Source organism: Dreissena polymorpha, chromosome 12, assembly GCF_020536995.1.
Source record: "Dreissena polymorpha isolate Duluth1 chromosome 12, UMN_Dpol_1.0, whole genome shotgun sequence".
NCBI lineage: Eukaryota > Metazoa > Mollusca > Bivalvia > Myida > Dreissenidae > Dreissena > Dreissena polymorpha.
In genome coordinates, this window is record NC_068366.1 from 8,827,135 (window position 1) to 8,839,286 (window position 12,152).

Consider the following 12,152-nt stretch of genomic DNA (forward strand, 5'->3'; position numbering starts at 1 on the left):
TTTGTGTTTTTTTGATGCAATTGTTTTTCAAGGGTTTCATTGGTTTTGATGGTTTCAGTTTCAAGTTTGTGTGTTTCTTTTTGTTTAAATGATGTGTATCTAATTGTTGTGTTACGTATATTTCCTTTAATTACTTCCCATAAGGTGTTTGGGTTTGCATTTTTATTATTTTGAACTGTATTTAATATTTCCTGTTTTATTTGTGTTTGATATTCTGTATCTAATAAGATGCTGTTGTTAATTTTTAAGTATCCTGGGCCTCTTTCAGGTTGTATATTGTGCAGTTTAAGTTCAACTAGAGAGTGGTCAGTCATAAATCCTGGCTTTATGTTGCATGTGTCAATAATGTTACAAAGAGACTCAGACATTAAAAAATAGTCTAATCTACAAAATATTGTTGGTTTTGTGTTTGAGTGCCAGGTGAATTTGCTTTCGTTTGGATATATTGTACGCCATATGTCTATCATATTGTAGTTTTCAATTATGTTATTTAAAATGTTTCTATTTTTAGGATGAGTATAAAGGTTTCCCTTCTTTTTATCTAATAATGGGTTAAGAATAGTATTGAAATCACCACCGACTATAATGTTTTTGTCTTGGTTATTATTTATAAAGGATTGTAATGTTTCGTAAAAAGTGGAATCATCTATGTTAGGGCCGTAAACGTTGATTAATGTGAATTGTGTTTCGTGTATTTTAATATCTATACTTGCTTGTCTACCAGTTATTATTTCGTTAAAGTTTTCAACTGTGATCCCTATATTTTTTTTATCAGAAAGGCAATGCCTTGTTTATTAGTATGTTGTCCACTGAGATAGATGTCTCCATCCCATTCATCTTTTATAGTTTGTGCTAAAGTATGTGTTAAATGACATTCTTGTAAAAGGCATATGCTATATTTTTTTTCACCTAACCATTTGAAGATTTTTATGCGCTTGTCTTTATTGTTAAGCCCTTTTACATTCAAAGTACAAATTTTAATACTCATTTAATGAGATGGTAGAGTACATGATACTTTTTAGAGTGTCTGTCCAGTTGTTTTTTATTATAAGACATAGGTCAATGAAAGTATTATATGTTTTGGTGTTTTGTGTAAAGGTGATGTGTATGTACAAATATAGTAAACATTTCATCTTGACATATACAATGGAATATCGGGAAAGAAAAAAAAACATCAGAAAAAAAGAACAAATTACACAATAACAACAAACAATTAAAACGAAGAGAATTCTTTGTGTGCTTGTCCAGTTGCTTTCTATCACAAGACATAGATAATAGGTTTTCATGTTATATTAAGAGCCAGAGGGAGGTATGGGCAAGAATAAAAATTTATTTATGTAACTTATCAAGACTGGGTATGTGTGTGTAGTCATGTGTTTTTACGTGTGTTGCTGCGTGTGTTGTGTGCATGTAATGTAAAAAATGTAATAAAAAAATGTAAAAAAAAAGTGAGTGGGTCAATATTTGAAGGTTAGTGAAGTATGCGTGTGTGTTTTGTGAGTATTTGAAGTAAAATATTTTCTTGTACATGTTTGCACAATGCTTGCTAAAGCGATCTAATGAAAACAAAACTGACATATACTATACATGCTAGTATACTATACATGACATATTATAGACAAACGACAACAAATACAATCTTATCGTGTGGTTAACAAGTTGTTTACAGTGTAATACTATCAAATAAAAGATAATAATGTTGACAGGATGTTAACATAAAACAAAATATGATAAAAGGTAAAGAAAACAGTGAGTGAGTCATTGTTTGAAAGTTAATGAAGTATGCATGTGTGATTGTATTTGAAGTAAACATATATTCTTTTACATGTTTGTACAACGCTTGTGTAAGCGATAAATGAAAAAACAAACTTGACATATACTATATATACCCGTATACTACACTATACATGACATAGTATAGACAAACGACAATAAACAAAACTTAACGTGTGTACTAACAAGTCGTTTACATTGCACTACTATCAAATAAAAGACAATAATGTTGACAGGATGTTAACATCAAAATCAAATGTATCCATTTCTATAAGTAATCCATTTAGTATGAGAGTTGATTGCAGGTTAGGTAACTTTACTTATTTTGAAATTTCAGCACGCATCAAAAGAGAGCAATGCTATATATGTATATGACATAAACAGAGTATCAATTAAGTTGCATAATTTCATCTGCAGGAAAGAAAACAACTTCAACAAAAATCTTCTAAGGAAAAAGACATGACATGTGCATTGTTGGTATATGCATTGATTGTCATATAAAGATACAACATTATCTAATACATTAATCCCCTAGATTAGAGATAAGTTTATATCTACTTTATAACAACAGTCTTTCACGGGGTAAGAAAACATCTTATTATAATTATTTAGTAAAATATCCGTGAATGTGTTACTTTCAAGTATATAAAACATAATTGTAGGGCGTATTTAATTGTTTGTGGCATTTTCACAAAAATAGGTCAATAAACACTAATGTAGCTGCATTTGCAAAAAGTATATTGTTATTTACAAGCATTTATTTAGTTTAAGGCTTTTACACAGTACTAGGTCAATATACCTAATGTAACTGCATTTGCAAAATGCCTTGTTATTTACAAGTAAACACATTCAATTAATAAAGCATCTAACGCAATAACAATTTATATGTTCACCGAACAATCGAGAGCGAATATTCGTTTTGCAGGTTCACGGAAAAAAGTACAGCAAAGAAGACAACGTCAATACCCATTAAGGGTGTATATTTGTTTTGGGCGAGCTCACGTACACAAACAAGCAGCAAGAAAACAGAGAAACAACGTTAATATCAACAAATGTATCTTCAGATATTCTTTGAAGAGAATTAAAGCATAAAAACTATATTTTTATGAGCAGAACAGAGGAAAAAGTATACGTTTATTATTTAAATTTTAAATAATTATTGTTTTGTTGGTAAAAAACTAAGTAAATGTGAGCAAATGCTAAAAAATGTACTAGTTAAACAACTCGATGAGAAATGTATGTATACACACACATAAACACACACACATGTATATGTATACACATATACATACATCCATACATATGTACGCATATACAAATACATGCGTATATACATATATATACATACACACATTCTTACACACACGTGTATATACATATATACACACATACATACATATGCATACATATAAAAAGTTTTCATGTGCTGTTTTTTTTCAAAGCATTCCCCTTATATCGAATGACCTAACTCCAAGCTAGGTTTATCTAAGGGGTTGCACGTTTAAAGTGTTCCATTTCCAATCATTCTAGGGTCGAAAAACGAAAATACCTAGATATTTTGTTCCGGTATTTATATTAAGAAATATATTGATATAGAACAGCTCCGTATAACCATCTTTGTACGACAGGAAAAAAAATTAGCGTGTATTATTTATTTATGTTGCAAAGTTCATTGGTAACAATATTAATTGAGTTTCATTCATTGTCTTAGAGTTTAAAGTATTGTTGACGATCTTTGAAGTTTAACTATCTAACAATAGAATAAAATCTATGTATTTTACTCAACTATACTTTGATTTATTAGTTCAACAAATTATTGTATACCAATTTATTTCGTTTTTATAAAAAAAATCGATACAACTGTACATAATGTTATTGCAATATACCAGTAGTCTACCTTAGAAGTTTAACTGTCTCTATGTATTTCACTCAACTATACTTTGATTTATTAGTTCAACAAATTAATGTATACCAATTTATTTCGTTTTTATAAAAAATCGATACAACTGTACATAATGTTATTGCAATATACCAGTAGTCTACCTTTGAAGTTTAACTGTGTAACAATAGAATGACATCTATAGATTTCACTCAACTATACTATGTTCAACTATGTACTTTGTTCAACAAATTAATGTATACAAATATTTTACGATTCAACTGTACATAATTTTATTGCAATATACCAGTAGTATGTATATAGTTTTAGTTCAACAATATTAAGTATCCCAATATGTTACGTATTTATAAGACAGCAAAACAACTGTACATAATGTTATTGCAATATACTAGTTAGTAGGCTTATAGTTTTTATGGGTTTGAAAGGTAAGCGTCCGCATAGGTTTAATCGATCAGGGATAATATTACTTGATGGGTCATCTTAATCCGTTTACATAAAAAAAAACTGTGTTGACATTCCTATGTTCTCGGTCTTTTCCTAATGGTCGTGGATTTCGAGCCTCTTCATGGACGATGTCAATCTATACTGTATGAAAAAAAGAGTGCTCAATAGGCGCTGTCGCGCGATTGTTAGGTGCTTGGCCAGGGAAGTTCTAACCAGTACTGGAATTGGTCCTGTGAGACATTGTGGACCATTTCGTTCACGTCACGGTAGAAAATGTTTCCATCTCGATTCCATGTCGACGTTACAATGTCCTTCTGCTTTTTTCTTACACATGCAAATATGTGTGCATTCAACTTTGTGAGGTGGTCGTTGACGTAAATAGGGTCTTTTTTGTTTTCGTAGTGTTTTTCGCGTTACGCATAATAGCTGTCTTTCTCATTCTCGAGATCATTTTCACTATAATAGGTCTATTCTTCTTAGATTCGAAGGGTCCGATTCTATGAGTGATGTCAATATCTGCATGACACAGTTTAATGTCCGGAATATGGCGGTTTATTGTTTCGAGTACCTTCTCTGCTGTTTCTATTGCTGTTTCGTTTTCTTTATCTCATATGCCTTCTATTTTTATGTTGCTGCGTTTACTGTATTGTTCTATGTCATTGAATTTGTATTCGTTTGCTTTTTCCTGAGTTTTTATGCTTTTTCTTAGCTTTTCATTCTCATCTTCTCGATTTTTCAGCTGTGTTTTAACTTCTTCGATTTCTTTTGACAGTTTTATGTCTTCTTCCGTTTTTTCAAAGAGCTCTCCTTCTAAATGTTCTACTCTCAAAGTAATAGACCCTAGTAATTCTTCTTTCAGTTGGTTCACAATGCCTTTTACTAAATCTCTCAATTCAAAGCTGTCTTTTGTCAGGACATTACTTAGCTTTTTGTTGATTTCTTTGAGTTCACTCATTATTGTGTTGTCATTTTGTTCATTTTGGTCTGGTTTTTGTTTCTGTTTCTTTTGTTTTGGTGTTATGTTTAAACTACTGTCTGCCTCGCTTACGCTACTTAAGCTCCCTATTTCCCTGTTCCGTTTATCCCCTGCCTTAGGATCTTTATTCACAGTTTTACTTTTCTCGTCTTTCGCTTCCTGCTGGGTAGTGTTCTCGAGACGAGTAGACGACATGTTTAATTGCAATTTTTAATACTAAACTTGTTCTTTTTTGGGAAGTATACTTTTTAATTTTTTGCGTGGGAGGTTTGACACATTGTGTGTTGCCTTCTTAGTTTATGCTGTGTATACAAAAAAAAATATGGCGGCGCCCATACCTCGCCTATTGAAAACTTGTTTACTGTTTCAAACACATTCTTTAGTGGAAAAATAAAAGTTTCAACATAGATTTTTCGTTACCGGCGTTTTGTGGTCTCACTAAACTCTCTTTTCCTATCCTAGTTTTCTGTAACATGAATTTTACTCCATTTAACACACTCGCCACTTTTTCGCGTCCACCATTAAGGTTACAAACCACCCTTTAATTTACAATATGTATGTACAGATATCTAACATGACGTAACATGCCCTCATCATTAACCAGTTATATATTTCTTTGTATTGTTTTATATGTGGAATGATGGGCATTTTGCCTTTTTTCCTGACTAAAGCATATATATCCATACAAACAATAATACGACACGCCTCAATATTAGTCAGTCCAAATATAGCATATCATCGGATCGAATCTCATCCGCTTTAATGCAATACAACATGTATCGTTTGCTTGTACAGATTCCATTTGAAAACGCAAACTCTTGGGATTCGAATCAGTATTTGCTATCAAATATCAACTGGAAAACAGAACATGACTTGCAAAGATTTTCGATCGCTTCTTAATGGTTTGAACAACCCCATATCCAACGTTTTGATTGTTGAAATGTTTGTTTTGTATAAGATGGTTCTCAATATTAACATATTGTATATAATCGCACTGTATGTGTTTGGTTAGCAAATATGTGTAGGTCATGCATGACACAATCCTACAATCACGGCAGTTATAACAAAAATATTCCGTTCGATTTGAACTAAAGGCCATTGGAATTGAATTGCTGTGCTAATTTTTATCGCACGTTTTATAAGTTAACAGTTGTTCATTCACAGAGTCCGCTAACACGTAAAACAGAGCTAATGTAGTGGTCATTCAACACAAAGCATTCACTCTTAAAAATGCTTCTGTATCACGCACGAATACAAATCTTTGTTGCACTACTGATACTATGAAAGGTTAAGATTTTTTATAATGAAAAATGTATTAATTTAAAGTGAAACCGGTATCAACCAATTATATAAATCGTCTTTTGTCCAAACATGTAAACCACTAAAAACATTATTCACATAGAATGTATACATGTTATATGTATTTTCAGTTAAACATACTGTTATAAATGTGAATGTATTTTAAACATACTGCAACTCAAAGGTTTTTTTAAATAATTATTTCAAACGCGTACGTTTTAATAATTTGGTGTGTTGTTTTGATTGCATGCCTAAATGGTTTCAGAATATTTGCAACACATCATGTTCAGTCATGTATTCAACATTCAGATTTATTACAAAGTAAGTTATTAAATATACCAAATTTTTCACACCATATCAAGAAGAAACAGTCGTATGCATATACATAACGTGAATTGCTATTGTAGCAAACATACTAATTGGCAAAAGGCAAATTACTATTACAAATATGTAAAATACACGCGCAGACATGTGTTAATGTATTTGAATCGAGGCTATCAGTGAAACGTATAGACAGCCTTATCTTGACGCCGTTCGCCCTATTATTGAAGCTGCCTTAAAGTGGTAATTGACAAACGTTTCAGAGATCTTGTACAGCATTTACAATTTATAATTTTTATTTAAACACTTACTCCTTCAAAAAGATATAAGTGTTAGTGCCTTATAATATGTGCTGGTCCACTCTAAATTGACGTTTTATTTAGTTTCATCATTTGGGAATTATACGTTTCTGAGAGAAAAGTTCCACAATCGGTAATATCTGTCAACAAAGGACAATATAATTAATTACTAAAAAAATATTCGATTGTAATTATCATCGCTATATGCTTTCCTACGCAGACACTATATACGTTAAATCAACTTGCAAGCAATGGTTCATGAGATCTTGTGCGGAAACGAACACTTCATTCGGATTTATCGTAAGTTTACATGGAATGCCTTCATGGAAAATCAAACAACTTCCCAATACAGCATGTCCATTGATTAGGATTACTTGTAAAGTTTAATAAAATATTGATAATTAAATCCAGAGAGGTATCGAGCTTAAATAAAATATTCGGTAATCACTTAATAAAAAATACTGGAGGGGAACAACATGACATTTGTACATATCAACCCTTTATGGATAATGTCTTCCTAAAATCAAAAGAATTGCAGTGGAAGAACAACCTCCAGGTATGCACATCGAACGTTTCACCTTATTATCGGATCATTAGATGTTTAATATATGATCAATAGCTCTCTTATAGTCTTTCTAGCGGAATCATGTAAAAAATTTCAAATGTCCTTCATAAAAGGAAACTGCATGTGCCGCATCATCAAATAAGAATCATTAGTTCGTAAGGTATCGCGCGAAACGAAGAAATTATTTATAAAAAAACTCAAATTATTGTATGTGAGTGTAATCATTCGCTGATTAATGATTATTATAAACCAAACGTATTTATGTGTGTTTTGGAAATTAAATTATGTACTACCACTTTACTTTCTCGCTACTACCATTTTAAACGTTTTTAGCAATATGGAAATTCAAGGCTTTATCATTTTAAATTTCGGATTTCCCCATTGCAAATTACTATTATTCGAGAAAATGTCACACAATATCAATGCAAAAAGTATAACCACGCACAACTGTTCAACTATAAGCAAACGATCTTCATTCACTTCATGTCAATCTAAATTTACATATTTTTATTCTCCACGACTGCAAAATTTGTCTCAGATTTATTTCCACGTTGCTGAAATCAAAACAAATGATTGCTCTTTATTTAAGTTCCCATAGGGCTTAATCTATCATCCTAGCGATCGAATGTTTTACAAGACGTAAAACATTCATGGAATAACAGTGGAAATGCTCCTATTCTCTTGGGTCCGAAATAGCAATGCAATATAAGAACGTGGCATGTGAGATGTTATAGTAAATGCATAATTATGTTCAAAGTGCAAACAAACCAAACAATACCATTGAAAAATGGTGCATTGTATGGTGTGTTTCTAACTTATACCATTCATTTCTCTACAAACCAATCTTTAGGTTTAAGGACAAAAAAGCATTTAAATAATGAAGAGTTATATTTTGGAATGAAAAAAACAACATTACCAACTCTTGCAATTAAAATCAAAACATTTAGTTGGTTAAGGAGTTACTTGCTTTACATCTTTTAAACAAATTCAACTGCTTGACATGTTTTGACAATATTTATTGGCCAAGTTAGAGGTTGGTCAAGCCTTTGAACCTATTAAACTTCCTCTAAAGGGTGTTATGACCGTTAAAACGCAATTAACCCAGATGTAAATGTATATGTTTAGTATTTTAGTGTTTAAGCTGTATAAAACATTAAGCTGGTCTATTTCATTTAATATTATATAAACGCATCTGGTAACAATCATACATCTACCTATACTGTTTCTGACGGTTCATTATTCATGTAAAGAAATCGTAACCTCCATGAGGAGCGCGTCATGATAACGACCAACCTGACATCCACAATCTATATATGGACCGAAGCAACAGGACCTGAAGAGGAGTGTTCTATTTTATATATTTTAAGAACATTTGAAACATATTTTGTGGCGTCGGACTTAACTCTATCTATGTCCTACCATATAAACGTTTTGGGGAAAACACTGCAATGTTGATGTCACATTTTACTCTTTTATGGCGTCTTAACATAAACAATGCCGCTCAAAATTCCGACGAGCAGAAAGACTAAATCGACAATTACGTTTACGACGGTAATGGGTACGATGTCAAATGCGACGTCCACAAAAATGAAGAAAATAACGTATGGCGATTGCTATGAAGAATATACAACGGCTATGACGTATGTGACGTATGAAGATAACTATCGCATTTGATGGTTGACTTATATTTACAATGCTATTGAAAAAGTTTGAACAAACTACAACATTCCATACATGATCTTTTCCTGTCAAAACCTCAACGGATGGTTTATTTTACATGTGGCATTTTAATAAACAAATCTACCCAAGTGTCCAGATCTCTCATCAAAACACAGTACAGTTGTATTATGCCACTAGTGCAAGACTCTATTTATTATTGCATTCTTCAGTCACCTCTAAGATATAGTATTCCGCAACAAACAAAATGTATTATGTTTCCCCAAATTGTATGACATGTTTTAAAAGTATTCCAATAAACACTCGCGCACTGAATCAAAATTCATATCGAGTCCAAAATCAGTTAAATGAACGGATTTTTTCCTGAAAAAATGTGTTTCCGCGTCGATGTCGAATATAAAAACATTCCCTCTTACAGCGCGCATCATTTTGTGGCCAAATTGATTAATACGTGTCCGTTTTTCATCCATTGCTTAGTTTTCCGTTTATGAGCCATCCAATTGAATTTTGGCAAAATGTCTGTCCAGACTATGATGGTCACCGAAAATGCAATATTGAAATATTCAGTTGATTAATGAATTCGTCTAAATGAAGTTATGTCGGATCAAACGATTACCCCCATGTGAACTACTGATACCTTCAGTGGCTTCCCGGATAGAGCGGGAAAGCTTCTTCTGGTGTTAGGCGCCTGCCCAAACCTATACCGAAAACGCCCATCTATACCACGCGAGATCCACCCGGGAGATTACGTAAGCTCCGGAGTCTTTCGCTGAACGGCCCAGTAGGGTACAGAATCTCCCTTGACACACACATCTAAGATAACATTTAGAGTAGCGCAATTATCTAATATATTAAATATACGCATTGGAGTTCCGCATGCCTTTCTGCATAATTTGATCGTCTGACACCCCATACTTGCTACATGTTTTGCTCTGCCTCAAACCGTGTGATTTAAGAATATGTAATGAAAACCAGGCTGAACTTAACACTTTTAAGTACTGATAGAAATTTATAATGCGTGACTGATCAATATTTATTGTCCAGAAGAAGCGTACCCGATGTAATGGGACGAAGGCCAAACAGTAGCTTGAGGTTGCAAACGTGGCATAGTAGTTGATTTGTTTAACATTGATGTCTCAAGTGAACATGATTTAAAAACTGACTAGATTTTTACTGTCTTAAATATATCAAAACCTGCTGATGACCTGCAGCCAGCCGTTCGTCTTCAATCTAATGTGACCTATTGCCAGTATGTTTAAAAACTTATTCGCTGAATTTGAATTTACAAAAAACTTCAAGCGTAAAGATTCACATTTATCATGAGCAACAGTTGGAAGAATGGACCAAATTTGTTTGCAACACAGAGATTGTGATAGCGGTTTTGTTAATTACGACAGACATTGCATACGACAACTCTGGGGAATTTCGCCTACCTTGCTGCTATTATGATTTGGTTCTACTCATCAACGAGTTCTAGTTTAATGGAAAACAAAAGGTACTACACAAATTAACATCAACTTAATAACAAATACGTTTACAATGCAGTACCAACCGTTAAACATTTGATTAAAGGACAACCCCGATATGTATGTGGTTATAGAAGAAGGTAGATGCTGCTTCTCGAAACAATACGTAACAAACATCATTACATGGCTATGAAGAGCTGCCAATACTACAGCTAATCTATACAACGCTCTGAAATATTTAAATTAACGTTTCGCAGTTTTGTGTCATAATTTCGTGTTTTAAGAAATACCAGCCAGTACCAAATTTTTAGCTCTATTGAATAATTCCATAGATAGGCTACCGTGCTGCCGTGTTCGCCAACGGAGTCAGTCTCCGTAAACGCTCTATCTGAAACCGTGAATATGCATCTGCAATATCGTTTTTTTCTACCATGCATATGGTCCGCATTTATTACAATATTGTGAAAAAATCTTTGAATTGGTCAATACTCTCAAAAAAGCAAGAACGCGAACCTCTTCATGCGACATCGAATTCAAAATGTGAACAACCGCCTTATTGTTACAATAAAAGCGAATTTTATTTTTAGTCATATGTTCACGGCCGTGGTGACCACTATAAACCACAATTCTAGCACTGTTAAATCTTTAGTAAGCCCTTTACGAACCCAGTCTGCATTTAACATTTCTTGGCGCCAATGGCCGTTAAAACAGATACCAATAACACCCGAACTGTCGGTAAAAAAACTTGATATGGTCATTGATAGCCAATATCGATCGTGAAAAACGGACATCCCGTTAAAATATTAAAAGAAAAAAATCAAGTAACTTAATAAAATCACGCCTCCAGAAATTTGTGATTCTAACGTGATGGTGTTAATGTTTTATACCGAATGTAGCGTCAATCAGACATTTGCACAATGGCCTTCCAATAACAACTGCCCGACAACAAAAATTTAATGGGTTCATGAGACACTGCATTACTTTCAACTCACCTATTTTACTGTTTAGAACAACGCTAATTTGCATGACATCCTCTTTTATTGTATCTACGTGGACCTTAACAACAGTATGAACAGTGTCAAGTTCCAGCCCTAAAAATACTAAAACGTGCGACGGTCCATCCGTCTTCTCCTTAGTTAATGGGACGCCTATTTCTCGCATGGCTTCAGTTGATATTTCCATGTTCCATCGGCAACCCTGTACAGATATATGCCCGAAAAGAAAGTCTTTCAAATAATGCAAAAACTTCTGGTATGTTAAACGGGCCTCGAACTCTAGAACATTCGAAAACGTTTAAAACAATATACCTTAGTAAAAATACTTCATCCAAAGGCCGAAAATTTATCGAAAACGTATTTCTCATTAAAATAAACCCAATGCAATTCAAAGTCACATGGATGGATTGGCAAAACTCTTAATGCAGTCTGTATGC

General features: G+C 33.0%; 1 protein-coding gene across 1 annotated transcript in view; it reads left to right on the forward strand.

Moving 5' to 3' along the window:
• Positions 1 to 236: 236 nt before the first annotated feature.
• Positions 237 to 12,152, forward strand: part of LOC127854008 (uncharacterized protein CXorf65 homolog) — a 439,263-nt gene continuing 427,347 nt past the window's right edge. The window contains exon 1 of the mRNA XM_052388914.1: positions 237 to 247. The gene's annotated coding sequence lies outside the window, so the exon portion shown is untranslated. The remainder of the gene's footprint in view (positions 248 to 12,152) is intronic.